This window comes from Otolemur garnettii, unplaced genomic scaffold (genome assembly GCF_000181295.1).
Source record: "Otolemur garnettii isolate 467f Iridium unplaced genomic scaffold, OtoGar3 scaffold00001, whole genome shotgun sequence".
Taxonomy (NCBI): Eukaryota; Metazoa; Chordata; class Mammalia; order Primates; family Galagidae; genus Otolemur; species Otolemur garnettii.
Genome location: NW_003852396.1, coordinates 15912859 through 15933127, shown reverse-complemented (window position 1 = coordinate 15933127; position 20269 = coordinate 15912859).

Genomic DNA, 20269 nt, shown 5'->3' with positions numbered 1-20269 from the left:
CTCACATGGTTTAAACTGATCAGTGGTGCCAAAATTGTATGTCTGCATCCTTATTGCAAAGAAGACTAAGAATTTGAGTTCTGACCACTACGTCGAAAAATTTTCCATTTGAATATGAAAATTTCCCCTGAAATAGAAGAGTTATGTAAAAGGCCATGGACCTTTTGATCATAATAAGATGCCTAATGCAAGGACAAAGCATAGAATCCCAAAAAACCCAAAGTCTTAGGGGTAAACAGAGGAAGAGGATCCAGAGAAGAAAATACAGAAGAATGGGAAGTATAGATGGAAAGAAAATCCAAAAAGAAAAAAATATATCAGAAAGTAGGTTAAGGAATTTCACGAAGGAGGGAGTGATCAAGAATATTGGCACTACACTGAACTAAAATCAAATTAAGACAGAATTATCCACTGGCTTTAGCTATTGGGAGGTCATTTATATCTTTAGCATGAGAAGGAATTCCAGTGGGATGAAAGAAAAGTAGGAGATAACCAAAAAACATACACTACCTCAAGACCTGAAGATCTAATTCCAACATGTAGGCATTTAATAAACTTCACCATATTTAATCCTTGTAAAGCCTTACGGGGGAGAGACCATTATTCCCATTTTACAGATGAGCAAACAGATTTTAAGACGAAGGTCGTGGAGGCGGCAAGTCTGGGTCTCACACCAAGACCTGTCTGACATCAGAGTCAGAAAAAACTCTTAAGCACTAAATCATGCTGCCAACATTTTACAATAGTTGTGTGTTTTAGGACAATCCTCCAAATCAGAGATCCTCTGAAGGGAAAGAGATGTGAACTCTGTTCTTCCTGGTTCTACTTCATTCTGGGTTTAGATCCGTAAAGCCAGAAGTTCTCTACCCTATCCTCCCATTATATTTATTCCTCTATTTTATTTGGTTTTGAATCCTTTGTCGCCCTCCCTGGATATATTTTTCCCTCTGAGGAAACACTCATTCTCTCAATCTTGAACAGTTTGCTCGGACAAGTGCTAATTTCACCTCTGCCTCCAGGGCTGTGCAAGTCACTCAGTCTTGAGCAATTAGAACATAGCCTCCCTCTGGCCACTGTGACAAGTGTAAGGGTAAGCTTGCAGCTGACTCCAAACTTGTGAGTCACATCTGAGGCTTACACCATACCATTGCGGAAGAAAAGTCCTATTTTCTGTTAGACTTGAATGTGGGAGGATATAGACCGGGGGCTATAGGAACCATCACGTAGGATCTAAAAAGGAAGCTACCCTTGGACAAGCAAATCCAGAAGGTGGGATTCCAGTGATGTTATTTGAGGCCTTGATTCAACCTTCATTTGAAACCAGGACCTCTGTACTTTTCATAATCTGTACTAATAATTTAGTTTGTTTAAGTCCATTTGAATAGAATTTTTTCTCGCTACTTACCAAGAGAGCATAGCTTAGCACTGCTGGTGCGGTATTTCTCCCCCAGTGGAATGTTAGCCATGGAGTGCCCCAATCCTGCCATGATTCTATTTAGGCTCTATCCCCATCAATGACGAAGATGGTGTCTTGTATATAGCAGGTGCTTAGTAAATGTCTATGGATTCAGTAGAATTAAATGAGGGCTGATTCCACAGTATTTTCTGAAAGTTTCTTTAGAAAAGCCTCCCCTCAGGTGAGGCATGGTGGCTCACAGCTATAATCCCAGCACTTGGGAGGCCAAGGTGGGTGGATTGCCTGAGCTCACAGGTTCAAGACCAGCCTGAGCCAAAGCAAAATGTCATCTCTAAAAATAGCTGGGCGTTGTGGCAGGCACCTGTCGTCCCAGCTGCTTGGGAGGCTAAGGCAAGATAATCACTTAAGCCCAAGAGTTAGACGTTGCTGTGAGCTGTGGTGCCACAGCACCCTACTGAGGGCTACAAAGTGAGACTCTGTCTCAAAATAAAAAAGAAAAGCCTCCTATCTTACAAGTTTACTGACTGCCACTTTTATCTCTTAATCACAAAAGTAATCTGTAGAAGTTTCAAATATTACATCTTTCTCTTTGTTTGACTCCACAATGAACTGGAATTTAGTGTAAACGTGTACTTGGAATGTTCACTGCCTGCTGCAACAAAACAGATTGGATGATGCAAAGTGGATTGCTCCATCAGTGAGGCAATAAAAAGAAATGTTTGCTTCATGTCTTTTGTAAAAGAAACTTTTTTTCTGGAGCTTGATTCCTTTCACACAAAGCTACTGGCAGCCTCTCAAATAAAAAAGGGGTAAGAGGGCGGCGCCTGTGGCTCAAAGGAGTGGGGCACCAGCCCCATATGCTGGAGGTGGTAGGTTCAAACCCGGCCCTGGCCAAAAAACTACAAAATAAATAAATAAATAAAATTTTTAAAAAGTAAAAAAGGGGTAAAGAAGCAGGACATTTCACTGTTCACAACAAGTGCTGCCGTAAAAACTTGGCAGCAATCCTGTATGAAAATGGCCATGATCTACTGCTGCTGTGCGCTGTGGAGGAACGCTGCTCCCCGGGCTGGGCTTAATAGACCAGAAAGACACAGACTGAAATTAGAACTCTCAGAACACTTAAGGAACGATATTAAATGATGTGTCATAGCAATGAACAGCTTGAAAATCCTGATTTGCTTGTATTAACAACTGCTGAGATGGCAGTTTCACATTGCAATGAGCAGGGAGAATCTACCGCATCTTTACAGCAAAAAAACAAAACAAACAAAAAAAAAACACTGGAGGAAATATAAGGAATTGTTCACAAAAATATTTCAATTCATCCTCACTATAATTATAGCTGCCTCTTCCTGAGTCCTTATTTTGTATTCAGTGTACTTGGCACGGTTCCGAGCATTTTACACTTATCAATAATAAGTAGCGACTATTATTATCCCCATTTTACAGATACGAAACTGAGGCACAGCACAGTCACTTAACTTGTTCAAGGTTGAACAGGTTTAATGAAAGAGTTAGGACTCATATCAGATAACCTTGCTCCAGGCATCTGTTCTTGACCATTATGCTCTATTGCTTTTCAGAAAATGTGTACAGATAAGTTGATAAGCTTGTAGGAAGGCAGGAAGATGATCTTTAGGGAAAGTCACCTTGTAACATCTACTAACATTTAAATTACACTTCCTTTAATTTAATCTAAGAATATATTCTATAGAAGTAACAGATATATACTGAAGTATTTATGTATAAGATTGGTTACTGCAATGTTGTTAGTAGGAATTGGATAATTCTGACGTCCATCTATAAATAAAGGTTGAATTCACAGTGACACAGTCATATTTTGGCAGGTACATTTTGAACAAATTGGATCGAAATCTATTCACCTGGAAGTATACCCATGGTATAGCATTAAATGAGGAAAACAATTAGCAAAGAACTAGATAGAATGTGATCCTTTATAATCAAAAAACAAGCAAAGAATATATACATACTTGTGTGTGTGATTTCAAAAAAATTGAATATAATTGGGGTAGATTGGGCTGTCACTATATAGAGGTGGTGGGGGGAAGAAGTGGGCACAAAAAAGGTAAGAAAACAAAGATTAAAACTACACAGAACAATAAGCATTGCATAATGTCAAATGAGAATGTCAGATTTAAAACTCCATGGTATTATTGCACATATATAATAAGTGAATATGCATTTTAGGAAGAGCTGGACAGTGACAAGGACAAATGTTAAATCAAATATTAAATTGATTAAATGAAAATTTTATGAAAAAACGTTTTCTTGGATCTTAATATAGAATTTTATAATAAAGGCCATTAATAACGGGGGAAGATTATAATTCTTTTTAGGAGAGAAAGCAAGTTTGGAACCCAAAAGTCAAATTAAGAATCTCTTCCAGAGGGCAGCACCTGTAGCTGGGACTACAGGCGCCGGCCCCATATACCAAGGATGGTGGGTTGGAACCCAGCCCCGGCCAGACTGCAGCAGCAACAACAAAAAAATAGCCAGGTGTTACGGCAGGCTCCTGTAGTTCCAAGCTACTTGGGAGGCTGAGGCAAGAGAATCATCTAAGCCGAAGAGCTGGAAGTTGCTGTGAGCTGTGACACCACAGCACCGTACTGAGGGCGACAAAGTGAGACTCTATCTCTAAAACAAAAATCTCTCTTAAGAGTTGTAAACTTTTTCTTTCAATCAAGTTACAATCAAATCTTACAGGCTTCTGAATCCTATTGGCTTTACTCAATTTGCTTGACTATAGTAATGATTGTGGATATGTACATCAAAATATGTCATCCACCTTAAATGGAGTTTAAAAAGAACTATTTAAAGTGAAAAAAGAATATCTAAGTGTATGCAGCATGGGCACTCAACCTCTTTCTGTCTCAAAAAAAAAGAAAAAAAAGGAGAAGAGAAAAGGGAGAAACAAAGCATATTAGACTACAAGTACAAAGTTGCCTTAGAATGACCTTGAATCTGCTTTAATTTTTAAAAGTAAATTATTCTTGTTATTATTGTGTTTTTCTAGCAGCTCCACTCTGATTCTGCTCAGTTTTGAGGGTGAGGTTTATAAAGAATTTTAACAGGTGAGTGACATGACATGATTGTATTTTAAAAGTATAAAATAGGCTCGGAGACTGTGGCTCAAGTGGCTAAGGTGCCAGCCACATACACCTAAGGTGGTGGGTTTGAATCCAGCCCGGACCCGCCAAACAACAATGACGGCTGCAACCAAAAAATAGCCGGCTGTTGTGGTGGGCGCCTGTGGTCTCAGCTACTTGGGAGGCTGAGGCAGGAGACTCGCTTGAACCCAAGAGTTGGAGGTTGCTGTGAGCTGTAATGCTACGGCACTCTACCCAAGGGGATAGCTTGGAGCTCTGTCTGAAAAATAAATAAATAAATAAATAAATAAAAGTATAAAATGAGAGCTATGTATGTATGTAAACAAATGCTACTGCAAGATTTGGGCAAGAGATAATGGTGGCCTAAATCAAAGTTGTGGCAGTGAGGATGGAGAGAAAAGGATAGATTTGAGAGATGTTCAGGAGTAGAATGAATAAAATGAATAGATATTGGTAGGGGTGGGGTAGAGATGAGGTGGGTAGGAGGGTGGTGATAGAGAGGCAGAAGTTACAGCATTAATCTTCTTGAATGAATGCAAATGTAGTGGAAAGGGTAATGCACATTTTCTTTGAGGCACTGATTCCATTTTCCTTCTGCATTTCCATGTTCATGGCAGTATTATACACAATTGTCAAGACATGGAAACAACCTAAGTGTCTTGTCAATAGAAGAATAAATAAATTGTGGTCTATATATATACACAATGGAATAGTATTCAATCTTAGAAGGAAGTCCCATCACTCATAACCACACAGGTGAATCTTATGGACATTATGGTAACCAAAATAAGTCAGAGAAAAAAAATACTATATTATCTCATTTATATATAAAATTTAACAAATTGAACCCATAAAAACAGAAAGTAGTATGGTGGTTGCCAGAGGGCAGGGCTGGGGTAGGGAAATTGGGAATATGTTGGTCAAAGAATACAGACCCTCAGTTATAAGATGAATATGTCTGGAGATCTAATGCTATCATGGTTATACATTACAGTGAACAATACTGTATTGTATGCTTGAAATTTGTTAAGAGACCTCTTAACTGTTCTTAGCACACACGCAGACATGGTGACTAGGTAGAATGATTGATGTGTTGTCTGATTTGATTGTGGTAATCATTTCACAATATATACATGTATCAAATTATCGCATTGTACATTTTAAATGTATACAATTTTATTTGTCAATTATACCTCAATAAATCTGGAATTTTTTTAAGTAACTGATTAAATGGATACATTAATTTGTTTGACTGCAGTAATCATTGTGGATATGTATATCAAAATATGTCACATACCTTAAATGGAGGTTAAGAAAGAACATCTAAGTGTATGCAGCATGGCCACTGGGTTGCAGTAGGTTCAAGTATGAACATAAAGGAAGGAATAAAGGATGCAGAGTGGAGTTGGGTGGTGAAGGAAATAATAGTAATGATAGTAATGTTTCATTTGTTGAGTGCTTATGCCTGACATATAATTTCTCGTTTAATGAACTATGTAGAATTATTTCCCCTTTTATACACTGGAAACTTGTTTTGGAAGTTAAGTGAGTTGCTAGTGATCATATAATGAATAGGCTGCAAAACCTAATCCAAGTGTTGACTGATCTAAACTTCTAGGATCTTGACCATCATCCTAGAGCCAGAGAAGGAGGCAGTGCCAAAGGGCACTCTGGTTTATATCACTATAAAATTAGAAAATGAATGCTTCTTATGATATGATAGATTTATAAAATGAATGCTTCTTATGATATGATTGATAGATTTATAAAATGAATGCTTCTTATGATATGATAGATTTACTTTTTTTTTTTTGGAGAGAGAGACTCACTTTGTGCAATGCTTAGAGTGCCATGGCATCATAGTTCACAGCAACCTCAAACTCCTGGGTTCAAGGGATCCTCCTGCTTAGCCTTCTCAGTCGTTGGGACTACAGGTGCCCACCAGAATGCCTGGCTAATTTTTCTATGTTTAGTAGAGATAGGGGTCTTGCTCTTGCTTGAGTTGGTTTCGAACTCCTGAGCTCAGGCAATCCACCCACCTCGGCCTCCCCCCAAAGAGCTAGGATTACAGGCATGAGCCACTCTGTCTGGCCCAATTTACTTTTTTATTTTAATATTTATTTATTTGTTATTAATTTTTTTTGAGACAGAGTCTTACTGTCACCCTGTGTAGCGTGTCATGGCATCACAGCTCAAGGCAACCTCAAACTCTTGGGCTCAAATGATCCTCTTCCTTTAGCTTCCCTAGTAGCTGGGACTATAGGTGCCTACCACAACCCCAGCCCAATTAGTTTTCCTAATTTTAGGAGACATGGGTTCTCACTCTCGTTCAAGCTGGTCTAGAACTCCTGACCTTACGTGATCCATCCACCTTGGCCTCCCAGAGTGCTGGGATTACAGGTGTGAGCCATGGCGTCCAGCACAGAGGTGAGCCATGGCATCCAGCTCAATTTACTTTATTAACAATGAAAATCAGATGCACAAACAAAACCACAAGGGATTGTTTTCCGTGAATTGCCATTCTGATCTTATGTCTGCAATCAATTGATAACAAATGACTCCAGTTTGTTCAGAATTCTGCACTCAGCCAGCTACCTGGTCAGTCTTTTACCACTGCTGAGCACACCTTGTACAGGAGGGTAAACTTGAAGTGGAATTAAAACACCTATCTTAACTTCCTGGACCCTGCGGAATGCAGCAAATGAATTACAGAGGAAAGAAGAGTTGTAGATCCCCCGTGGTGTGTGGTGTTTCTGACTCCTGCTGTAGAGTTCCCAGGAAGGTGTACTCACAGTGTCCCTGAGGGGGCCCGGGAGTCTGTTTCACTCTGGGACTCCAGGTTTTCTTCATAACCTGAATTCTCAATTCTGTTACAGAAGTAGACTTCCTGAGATCCCTTGATCTCATGGAACAGCCATCGTGCGATAGCCATGTGCTAGATGCTCTGAAGGTACAAAACTAGCTGATGATGATGATAAAGAAGATAAAATCATTATGACCTCATAAACCAACCTGGAATCCAAACACGATTACATCGCTTAAATTTCTTCAATTAACTCTTCTACCTCATATGCCTTCACTAGCACAAAGTCCAGTATCTCTCTCCCCTAAATTATTTAAGAGTTCAAAACATTCCTCCATCCAAAGGGTCATGACCCTCTTTCCACTCAGGTGGAGAGAAGACCGGTGAGTTGATCAATCCAAAAGTTCCTTCGTTCTGTTTCTGCCATGCTGCGTCCTTGCATAAACCCACAGTCCACTGGATTTATTCACTGCTGAGGGGATAATCCTGCTGGTCCTGATCCTAACTTGGCTGTAGCATGTGCCACATGTTGCTCTCAAGGTTCAGCTTCTCGGCTCACTTACTGCACACTCAGTGTGTTCTGTCTTTCTTTACCAGTGGCATTCAGTCTCAGTCACAAAGTTTCACCAGGCCCAGTTCTCCGTAGAAGCACCCTGTGGCAAGTGCCTATTTGGGGCCCTTGTTCTTTCCCATCTGTGAGTATCATCCAAATCCATCTGAGGTCCAATAACCTAAAACCTCAAAGACAAAAAGTGAGAATCTCTTTTTCTTTCCTGTTCCCAGGGCAGCCACCTTGCACAACTCTGGGGGCACCGTCCACATTGTAGCGCCCAGACTATGTCCACCACAATAGATGACAATATGAATGGGACCTCCTGGAACTGAGCGACTCTGCGCTACACACCCACCTAACACTGGGCTTCTATACCACCTAAAAGGGGAATGGGAAAGAACAGATATTCAAGAGTAGCCATCCTGGCTCAGCGCCTGTAGCTCAGCAGCTAGGGTGCCAGCCACATACACTGGTGCTGGTGGGTTCAAAACCAGCCCAGTTTCTACAAACAACAATGACAACTACAACCAAAAAATAGCCGGGCACTGTGGTGGGCACCTGTAGTCCCAGGTACTTGGGAGGCTGAGGCAAGAGAATCACTTAAGCCCAAGAGTTGGAGGTTGCTGTGAGCTATGACGCCATGGCACTCTACCCAGGGAGACCACTTAAGACTCTGACTCAAAAAAACAAAAAACAAAAAACAACAGAGTAGCCATCCTATTATTCCCTCTTCCAAGACAGTAGTTGCATAATTCACTCAAGTGGTTCTTGCAAAGTAAACATGATCTGCTCTAATGTGATTTTCCAAAGTTTAGGGGTTTCTTTTGAGACAGAGTCTCACTTTATTGCCCTGGGTAGAGTGCCGTGGCATCACAGCTCACAGCAACCTTCAGCTCCTGGGCTTAGGTGATTCTCTTGCCTCAGCCTCCCCAGTAGCTGGGACTACAGGCCCCTGCCACAATGCCCGGCTATTTTTCTGTTTCAGTTTGGCCGGGGCCAGGTTTGAACCTGCCACCCTTGGTATATGCGGCTGGTGCCCTACTCACTGAACCACAGGCGCTGCCTTGTTTTTGTTTTTGTTTTTTTAATAAAGTATATGTTCTGCTCCTCTAGGCACCTCATTACATAAAAAATAACTATCATTTATCCAGCAGACATGGTACTAATACTTTACATGCATTATCTCATCTCTCTTGCAGAAGAATGCTAAGAGTGGAGCTACAATGTACAGAAATTATAGTCCCGGGTAGAATGTGACCAAATTATGTGAATGAGGTAAGTGAAAAGCACCGAGGGAGCTCAGAGGAGGGAGGGATCATTTCTAGCTAGAGAAGCTCGTTCAGTCAACATTCAACACATCATTACTGTGTACCTTTTACATCCCAATCTTAAGACTCTCATAGATTATGAAGAAAAGGTCGAGGTAACAGATCATCAGTGTGATATCATTTGATGCCTGCAATTGGGCCACCACGGCAGGCTCCTTGGAAGAGGCAGCACATGGGCTGCACACACTGAAGGCTACAGAGGCTCTGCACACGCAGGATGGTGATCCCTGATAGCCCGGGGTTGCACCTGGATGTCATTACACCAGCCCCATTGTAGAAGGAGAGAGGGCTTGTTAACTTCTCTGTTCATTTCTCCTCCAAGGCTCTAGTTTTGAAGGCTTTAATGGTAACCAGTCCTTCCCCTCTGTGCAACTGGCTTTTCTCCCAGCACTGCACTTTTCCTTACTTCAGTCAGTTTGTGACCTCCTCTCCAATTTACCAATTCTCGTTCACGTGCTCCATCTTTCTCCCACAGAGAAGAAACAGCCAGTTTTTGGACTTCCACACCTCCTGGAAAAGAGCCAAACTTCCATAAACTCCAGAATATTATCTTGTGAATTAAAATGTTCACATAGTATCAACCATGCAGTTACCCCAAGGTTTATTTTGGAAAATATTACATTTGGGAAGTATTCCAGAGCACTCCCTTACCTTGAAATATCAATATACATGATATATTTTGAGACCATGTCATGCTCAAAAGTTAGCAAATAATCTGTACAATTAGACATATAAAATTGCCTTAAATAACATTAGGTAAGGACTCTGAGGCTAAAAATTCCTAAGGAGTATTTGTTGGGGCTTAAAAATTCCTATAGAGTATTTGTTGGGGAACTTGGGACAAAAAGCTGCAATTTTAACTCACTGAAGAAAACTTTCAAAACGCCTTTGAGTTGAGTCCCAGTTGGATCTTGCTGCACTTTTCATTTTCAATCACTGGTGATTAGACCTTGCTTAGTTGCATTTTTCCCCCAAATCTTACAGACTTCAAACTCTATCCCTCTGGCTACAGAAAGCAAAGCAGCCTAGAGCCCTAGTGATAACACTTATCTAAACCCTGAAGGCCCAGGCACCCAGATGTCCTGGGGGGCTATACATTTCTCCCTCACTCACCTCTGTCATCCTTTTCTGCTCGGTTTTGCAACATAAAGCCACAAGAGGAGAATGCCATGGGGTCAGATGTCCAATGGGGATATTACTGATGCATCTTTTTCTTCAATGTGGCACAATTCCCAGTGCCTATGATGTATTTGCAGTGCCACAAGTGAGGTTGAAGGGCCTTGAGAAAAAAAAGGCCTGGAAGGATGGACTGGTTGCAGTCCTTCTTTCTGGCTTTGAAATTTGATAAAGCTAGAAACTCAATATTGTCCATCATTCTAGTTACGAAAAAGGAAAACTCAACACACACACATATACAGTGTGTCTGTGTGTATAAATACATGGAGGAAAAAGTAGGGACCACATAGACAACCAGGGTTGTCCAGAGCTGGGAAAGGAAGTGTAAGTAGAGGGGCTAAAGCCAAACTTTAAAATATACACACACACACATATATAGCCCAAGTGTGGTGGCACTTGCCTGTAGTCCTAGCTACTCAGAAGGCTGAGGCAGGAGGATCATTTGAGTCCAGGAGTTAGAAGTTGCTGGGAGCTGTGAGGATATCACTGTACTCTAGTCTGGGTGACAGAGCAAGACTCCATCTCTATTTAAAAAAAAAAAAAAGAAAAAAAGAATGACATATATATACTTTAAGAATGTATTCATATAGTTTGTAATTAAAATAAAAGGAAAAAAATTTTTAAAAAGAACCAAATAGGCCAGGTACAGTGGCTCATGCCCATGATCCCAGCACTCTGGGAGGGCAAAGTAGGTGGATAGCTTGAGCTCAGGAGATCAAGACAAGCGTAAGGAAGAGCGAGATTCCCATCTTTACTAAAATCAATCAAATGATCAATCTAGCCAGGTTTCATGCTGGCACCTATAGTAAGGTGACCAGATTTTAACATTGGTAAAGTGGGACACCATTGACGGGGGTGGAGGGGTTTCTTAATTAAAAATTCGGTCTATATGGAGCCACAAAAATTTTTATAGAATGCAAAATAGTATTGTAATATATATTTTTTAATTTCAACATAAGTACAATTTACAAATATAATACATTAAAAAATTATGTATAGTATTATTTTATTCTTTGCACATTCCTCATTTGAGTGAAATTTTTATAGATTGCTGTCATTGTTTAAAAGGTCATGAAATTTTTCACAAGAACATGTTAAATTATATTTCACACATAAAATAGCTTTCAAAGTCTCAACACTTAATTGTGATTTTTCTGATGTCCACACTTTATTTTACCGTAGAAAAAATGTGTTCAATCGCAGCATTAGTTCCTGGTAAGGACAGCACATATCCCACAATTTTTAGTGCATTATTGTATGGAACATGGTTTGTTTCAAAGTGATGAAATATTTCTAACCATTTGTTCTCTATTGTGATTTTTGCTGATGCCCAAGATTTAACCTTTTCCTTATCAATATATATTTTTAATAATGATACTTCGTAAGTTGTGTCACTTTCAAGGCTGGCGCTAGACTTTTTTGCTGCCACTATAAAATATAAGTAATACGAGTACTGTCTGCTAAATTCATAAAATAAATAAATAAATTACTTACCTAAATTATCTGAATAGCTGATTTGTTGACATCACTCATTTAACTGCAGTAGCATGCAGTGCGATGTGTATCTTTAGAGAGACAGTTACAAAATGTTTTCGTGGTTGCCAATGCCAAAAAATGCCATTGTTCATTAAGTCCAAACAAGGGTGGTCAAATTCTAACAACTGATCAACAATGCGAACTTTGATAAACAGTTCTCGATAATCAGTTCTCAACAACTATTTGTTATTATTAAAGTTTAACATTATAAAATGAACAAAAATAATATAAAACTCATATCCTGGCAAAATAGCCACATGGCAGCCGAAAACCGTATATTCCCTTCCCGTTCTCCCACCATTCCCTAACTTGTTGTGCATTCTTTCAAAAAATCGGGACTTTTTAAAAATGCTGTGGGACGCGGGACAAATTGTTAAAAATTGGGACTGTCCAGCCAAAAATGGGATGTCTGGTCACCTTAATAGTGCCAGCTACTTGGGAGGCTGAGGCAAGAAGATTGCTTGAGCCCAGGGGTTTGTGGTTGTGTGAGCTGTGATGCCATAGCACTTTACCCAAGGTAATAGAGTTAAACTCTGGTCTCAAAAAAAAAAAGAGAACTGAATAGAATTCTCTGTATACTTTCTATATACTAATATACTAATAAAGAAAGCTATCCAAGGAATGTTGAGTTAAAAACAGCAAGTTTTGGCGTCAATGGGTAGAGCGTCAGCCACATACACTGAGGCTGGCAGGTTCCAACCCAGCCCAGGCCAGCTAAAATCAACAATGACAACTACAACCAAAAAATAGTGGGGCACTGTGGCGGGTGCTAGTAGTCCCAGCTACCTGGGAAGCTGAGGCAAGAGAATCACCTAAGCCCAAGAGTTTGAGGTTGCTGTGAGCTGTGATGGCATGGCATTCTACTGAGGGTGGCATAGTGAGTCTCTGTCTCAAAATAAATAAAATAAAAGCAGCAAGTTTAAAGTGATATCATTAAGTTCAATTTTGAGGAAATACATAAATATACCCACACATAATTGATAGTATCTGCATAGAAAAAATTATGAGGAAGATACAAGTATTTATAACTGGTTATTTCTAGGCAATAGAGTTAAAGGAAATATATATATATTTGCAGTTTTGGGCTGGGGCCAGGTTTGAACCCACAACCTCCAGTATATGGGGCCAGCACCCTACTCCTTTGAGCCACGGGCACTGCCCAAGTTAAAGGAAAAACTTTCTCCATTGTTTAGTCCCTATAATATTTGAACATTTAGTAATAGTATATATTGATTTTTCTAACAGACTGGCATAGTATCAAGCCCTTGTTTACTTGGGATCACCCTCAGAAGACTTACTGGCTAAGTTCTGCAGACCAAAACCACACTGATTGACTCAAACAGCTAATTCACTCTCCAGCCCAAATGATAATGTTCACTGGAGGTTCTTAAGTTTAATAAAGATCCCAGCCTTTATATCTGTGTCTACCTTAAATAAGCAATTCCATCTACCCTTTTCCCTCTTATTCTCCTGATAAACTTTCCCCTTTGTCCCCATAGAATTTGCAACATACTTCTATTTCCACAAGTTATGCCCCATATTCTAGTTCTTTTTTCAACCTCTGTCTCCTCTTCTAAATCATCAGCTCCTTAGGAGAGAGATAGTGTCTAATTTTTCAATGTGTCTACCTCAGGACTTAGTCTGTAGAATGAACAGCACTTAGTAGGTATTCAGTTAAAATATTTGTTTCCCAGTCTTCCCTAACATGAAAGTTTTAGATTCAGTGGACCCCAAACATTGCCACGGTCAGAGTTTCCTGGAGGCACAAATAAAACCACAGATGCTGATATCCCACTATATTCTCAATCCAAATCTTTCCAACGGTTCTTCTCTTCCTCTTCCTCTTGCCTTCCTTTTGTTTCCGTCCTTAGCTATTCAATCCCAAGTCATTAACTGGATCTGCACAAAATAAGCATCTACTTGGTGGTGGTGTGGGCAGAGACTCAGCACTGGGTAGGTGGGTGAGAAGGATGTCTGGGTGGGAGGTGATGCTGCCTGGATGTCAGAGCTGGAGCAGAGCGGGTGACACAATGGTGGCCTGGGACAGAATTTCAGAGCCTGAACGGGTCCAGAGGGTATTACTATGGGGGTGAGAGGAACCCAAGCCAGAGAAGGAGTGTGTCTGTGCAGAATCTTCCTGCTTAGATATAGCGTTAGAGCCCCAGAGGGGCAAGAAGTGTATTTTTGTACGTTGGGGACCAGAGTGAGAGGAGATTAGTAAATAAGTAAACTTATTGATGGAAATCTCTTACTGTCAGAGAGTTACAAACACAAAACAGGAGAAAACTAGAATGAATCTTATGGTATTGGATTAAAATGGGAGGTTCTCTGGGTTTTCAACACAGAAATAGGTACAGAAATAAATATAGATGTGAGTGTATGTATGCATGTGTGTGTGTATGTGTGCACATGCAGATGGCCCTTCCTGTCCACAGGCTCAATAGCCAAGGATTCAACAAACAAATGATTGAAAACAATCAGAATAAAGCAACAATATTAAAAAATAACAACACAACAATAAGAAACAATACATATATAAAAGCAATATGGTGTAACAACTATTTACATAGGCTTTACATTCTATTAGCTGTTAAAAGTAATCTAGAGATGACAAAGTACAGGATGTGCATAGGTTATATCCAAATATTATGTCATTTTTGTAAGGGACTTGAGCATCCACAGATTTTGGTATCCATGGGAGGTCTTGGAACCAATTCCCCCAGAATACTGAGGTTTGACAGGGTATGCGTGTGCATGTGTGTATATTATAGTATGTATGTACGTGTGTGTATATATATATATATCTGCTTGAAGGGGTGGAAAAAACAACACCTCAGTAGCAAAGGTCATACCTAGTGTCTTTTCTTTTCTTTTTTTTTTATTATTATTAAATCATAGCTGTGTACATTAATACAGTTGTGGGGTACAGTGTGCTGGTTTTATATACAATTTGAAATATTTTCATCAAACTGGTTAACATAGCCTTCATGTCTTTTTCCTAGTTATTGTGTTAAGACATTTATATTCTACATTTAGAGAGATTCACATGTACCCTTGTAAGATGAACCATAGGTGTGATCCCACCAATCACCCTCCCTCCACAATTCCTAACATCTTTTTATTTTTTTATTTTTTTTTTTGCAGTTTTTGGCCAGGGCTGGGTTTGAACCTGCCACCTCTGGCATATGTTGGGGCAGCGCCCTACTCCTTTGAGCCGCAGGCGCCGCTCAATACCTAGCATCTTAATTTCCATATACTGTTCTTCACTACAAGAAAGAGAGCTCTTAGGAGAATTGGCTGATTCTAGTGCTAGGACAGTGAGAGTAAAAAATGGACTTGGACATCTTGTTCTAAAATAACAGTGTGCTCAAAGAATAGGGACATGCCTAAGGAGCATAGGAGACACCTTGAAGGAACTTCTGCTGGTTGTAACTGGGACAATTTGAGCATCAAAATGAGTAATGAATGTAATAGATTGGATAACATGGGAATCCATGTGTGTACACTAATGTAAATAAGTGAACAAATTGAAAATGTGATGAAGAACAGGTTATTCACATAGCCTGGATGTTTTTCTCCATAAAAAGTTTTTCGGAGACAGAGTCTCTCAGTTGCCCTGGGTAGAGTGCCATGATGTTATAGCTCACAGCAACCTCAAACTCTTGCTCTGAAGCCTTGGGCTCTTGGGTTCTTGCCTTAGCCTCCTAAGTAGCTGGAACTAAGGGCCTGTACCACCATGCCTGGCTAATTGTTCTATTTTTGGTAGAGATATGGTCTCACTCTTGTTCAGGCTGGTCTTGAACTCCTGAGCTTAAGCAATCCACCCATCCTGGCCTCCCAGAGTGCTAGGATTACAGGTGTGGACCAATGTGTCCAGCCCCATAAAAAACTTAATAATTGCAGAGAGAAAAAGAGTGACTTTACAGGAGAGAGCAGACACCATCTTAAACAAGTAACCAAAATATCCATAACCAGCAATAATACAAATTGAAACTCTGTGCTGCATGATAGGATGCACTAAGAAGAGCATGGCATTACTGCTATTCCTTTCAGAGATACATAATCAGAATCTAATCATCAGGACATTTTTGACAAGTTGAAGGTCATTCTGAAAATGTCCTGTAATTTTAAAATGTCAAGGTCATGGAAATCAAGGAAAGATTGAAGAACTGTTTTCAGAGGGAAGGAGACTAAAGAGATGTGACGTAAATGTGACGCATGATTCTGTGCTCTTTTTTTACTTTAAAGGGTATTGAGGGAACAATTCAGAAAACTTGAATGGGGTCTGAGGAGAAGAGTAAGGAAGTATCAATGTAAATTTTCCTGGGTTTGGTGGGTTTTCTTTTATTCTATAAGGAGTTGGTCTTGGAAATACTAAAGCATTTGAGAGTACTAGGGCATCATGTCAACAACTAATACTTGAATGGTTCAGAAAAATGTTACTTATTCTCTTCTTGCAACTTTTCTGTTACTTTTATTTTTTAAAATAAAAAATTAAGAATTTTCAGATAGGTTTAAAGTATCTGTTGCATTAAAATGCTTCTCATGTGATCCCTGTGTTCGTGCTTGAAAACTATTGGGCTAAATAATGTGAGAGGATCCTTATTAATGAACCTGGAGTTTCCTTTCTCATTCGAATTTCTCCATCATATGAGAATGCTTGGAAAAAATATAGATTCTTAGACCCAAGTTGGAATCCAGTGGATAAGAACTTTCAGAAGTAAAGCATGAATCTTTTTATTTAGGAAAGGTAGCACTCAGGATCGAGGATGTTTGGGAAACACTGCAATTTTGTTCATGGCATGCAATCAGGGTGTGGGGCCATGGGGTGTCCAGTCTGTGAGCCTGGGGGCTGCATGCAGGTTTTAGGAGGACTTTTTTTGCTTATCTGTGGTGTTGGTGTTGGATAACACTAAAAATACATGCAGATTTTTTTTTTTTTCGCTAATTAGCTTTCCAATGGGAGGCAGAGGGAAAAATAGGTTGGATACCTCTGCATCAAAATAGTGAATTATATCTCTGCACCGAGGAAGGCCAGGTGGCCAGAACAGTCAGAGGACAGGTGTGGCATTCCCTTCTGACAGCACCTTCTGCAGATAGTCTGTAGTTTCCTGGTTCCTGATGGAAGCCTGGGAAAGTCTCCATCCCAGGCTCGCAGGCTGAGGTGGGCAGGGTTTGGGCAGAGGAGGCTGGGTGAAACTAGTTACGCTAGAGACACCACCTCAGGTGTTGAGAGTACCGTGCATGTTGCACAACTCGACTGCCAACGGTCCTGGCTAGTCAGGTTTATATTCCTTGCATGGCTCTGAGGCCCAGATTTTTCTCTGGGACCTACGTAGCGCTGAATTCTCATTCATATCCTTGGCAGCTCTGTACAACATAAACAAAGGGGCACAACTGACCATTTTAAGAAGTGAGCAGCACAATTTCAGTTGTTACTGTTTGCTCAGAAATAACCAACTGCTATTTTTCTTTCTTAAACCCTCCAAGTCTCAATTTTTTCATCCTAAAATGACTTGTGAGAATTGGGGGTAGATACATGTTAATAACATGTAAACACCTGAAACTGTCTAACTCAATAAAATGGTAATTATTATTGGAACTTTTGTTATTATTGTTATTAATTCTTTTACCAGTTCACGATGCTTCTTACCTTTATCGGTTGCTGTTTGTTTCTAAAACCCTCCAAATGTATTACCGACTTGCATTATCAATTCTTAACTTTTATTTTTTATTTATTCAAATATATATATATTTTTTTATTTTTTATTTTTTTCAGTTTTTGGCCGGGGCTGGGTTTGAACCCACCACTCCAGCATATGGGGCTGGCACCCTACTCCTTTGAGCCACAGGCACCACCCTATTTAAATATATATTTTTGAGACAAAGTCTCACTTTGTCGCCCTCAGTAGAGTACCATGGCATCATAGCTCACAGCAACCTCAAAGTCTTGGGCTCAAGTGATCCTCTTGCCTCAGCCTCCCAAGTAGCTGGGACTATAGATGCCTGCAACAATCCCTAGCTATTTTTAGAGATGGGGTCTTGCGCTGGCTCAGGCTGGTCTCAAACTCATGAGCTCAGGCAATCCACCTGCCTCGGCCTCCCAGAGTGCTGGGATTACAGGTGTAAGCCTCTGCACCTGGCCTTCAGTTCTCAACTTTTAACCATCATTAACTCTGTGGCAGGCTTGGCGCCTGTGGCTCAGGTGGCTAAGGCACCAGCCACATACACCTAAGGTGGCGGATTCAAATCCAGCCTGGCCCATCAAAAACAACAATGACGGCTACAACCGAAAAATAGCCGGGCATTGTGGCAGGTGCCTCTGGTCCCAGCTACTTGGGAGGTGGAGGCAGGAGACTTGCTTGAGCCTAGGAGTTGGAGATTGCTGTGAGCTGTGATGCCACGGCACTCTACCCAGGGGATAGCTTGAGGCTCTGTCTCAAAAAATAAAAATAAGAAAAAAAACTCTGTGGCAAAGATGTAAAACATCTAAATATACATTTTTAAATTTTTATATATGCATGTGTTTATTAGGTTTCCACTTAAACATAATTTTAAATTCCATTGTACTTTTGTATTTTCAAAAAAGAGCATTACAGAATTCCTGCCTCCTGTGGTTGGCACTGTGACAAGACTTGGATTTCTGTCTTTACCCAGGATACAAAGGTGATTATTGAAATGCAAACTCCAGGGTACTCTTAGTCTGGTGGAAATGATAGATAGTAGGTATTGGTAAGTATGCATTCAGAGATGTCTGAAATTCTCTTTCATTTTCGTTGGTGTGTGTAGGACTGCACACTCCCTTACGAAGGGTGGCATTTTGGCAGGAAACTCCAATTGGAAGTAAACTTGCTGCTCATTTCAGAAAGGAGCTCCTGCCTGTCTCCCCGGCTGACCGCCTTCCATCAAGATGGTGAGCAGATGCAGGACAGGGAAGGAGCCGTGTAAGTAAAGACAGGGATGAGGCACTGGGGATAGAGGATGCTGGGAAGTGAAGAAGGGAAACAGGTGTGATTAAAGGAGGCAGTAGGGGCAAGTCTGCTGGTGGGTGAGGGTTCAGGTCCTGGGAGTTGAAATTCTGAGATTCAAATCCTGGCTCCCTCACCTGTTAAGTCTTTGACCTTGGCAATCCTCTTGATCACGAGTGCCTCTGTTTTCCTCATCCCTAAAATGGGGGTAATAAATATGCTGTCTTCAAGGATTATGAGAATTAAATGAGACAACAGACATAGAACACAGCCTGGAATGTGGTAATGCTCAATAAATATTGGCTCACCTGATTGTGTGGAAGAAGTCTAGGATGAGATACATATATATATATATATATATATATATATGTTTTGTTTTTTTTTTTCAGTTTTTGGCTGGGGCTGGGTTTGAACCCACCACCTCCGGTATATGGGGCTGGCGCCTTACTCCTTTGAGCCACAGACATTGCCCAAGGATGATCTCTTTTTGCCTTGGGTGTAGCTAGCTGTGTCCCAATCAACCCACTGGGAGGACCCATGTGACCCAGCTGCACACAGGACATGGACAACACACTGCATTCATAGCTCGTTGCCTTTCCTCTGCCTCCAAGAGAGCAGGAGAGCCATTTGCTTGGCTTTTTGCACCACCCACAATAGCTAGAATAGTGCTGTTCACACAATGCACACTCACTAGATACTTGTTGAATTAATGAGGGATGAATGCACACCTGGAATGCGTTTTAATCCTTTATTCAGACTGGGGATTGTGGCTCACATCTATAATCCTGGCACTCTAGAAGGCTGAGGTGGATGGATTGTCTGAGCTCAGAAGTTCCAGACCAGCCTAAGCAAGAGTGAGACCTTGTCTCTACTACAAATAGGAAAAAAACTACCTGGACATTGTGGCAGGTGTCTGTAGTCACAGCTACTTGGGAGACTGAGGCCACAGGATCACTTGAGCCCAAGAGTTTGAGGTTGCTGTGAGCTTTGATGTCATGGTACTCTACCCAGGGTGACAGAGTGAGATTTTTGTCCTTACCTAGGATGTAGGTGTCTTTTTTGATGTCTTAAAAAGAAATAACAGACTTGGTGCCCATAGCTCAGTGAGCAGGGAGCCAGTCACATACACCTCCACTGGTGGTTGTGAGCCCGGCCCACGCCTGCTAAACAGCAACAACAACTGCAACCAAAAAATAGCTGGGTGTTGTGGCAGTGCCTGTAGTCCCAGCTACTTGGGAAGCTGAGGCAAGAGAATCACTTACGCCCAAGAGTTTGAGGTTGCTGTGAGCTGTGATGCCACAGCATTCTACAGAGGGCAACATAGTGAGACTCTGTCTCAAAAAAAAAAAAAAAAAAA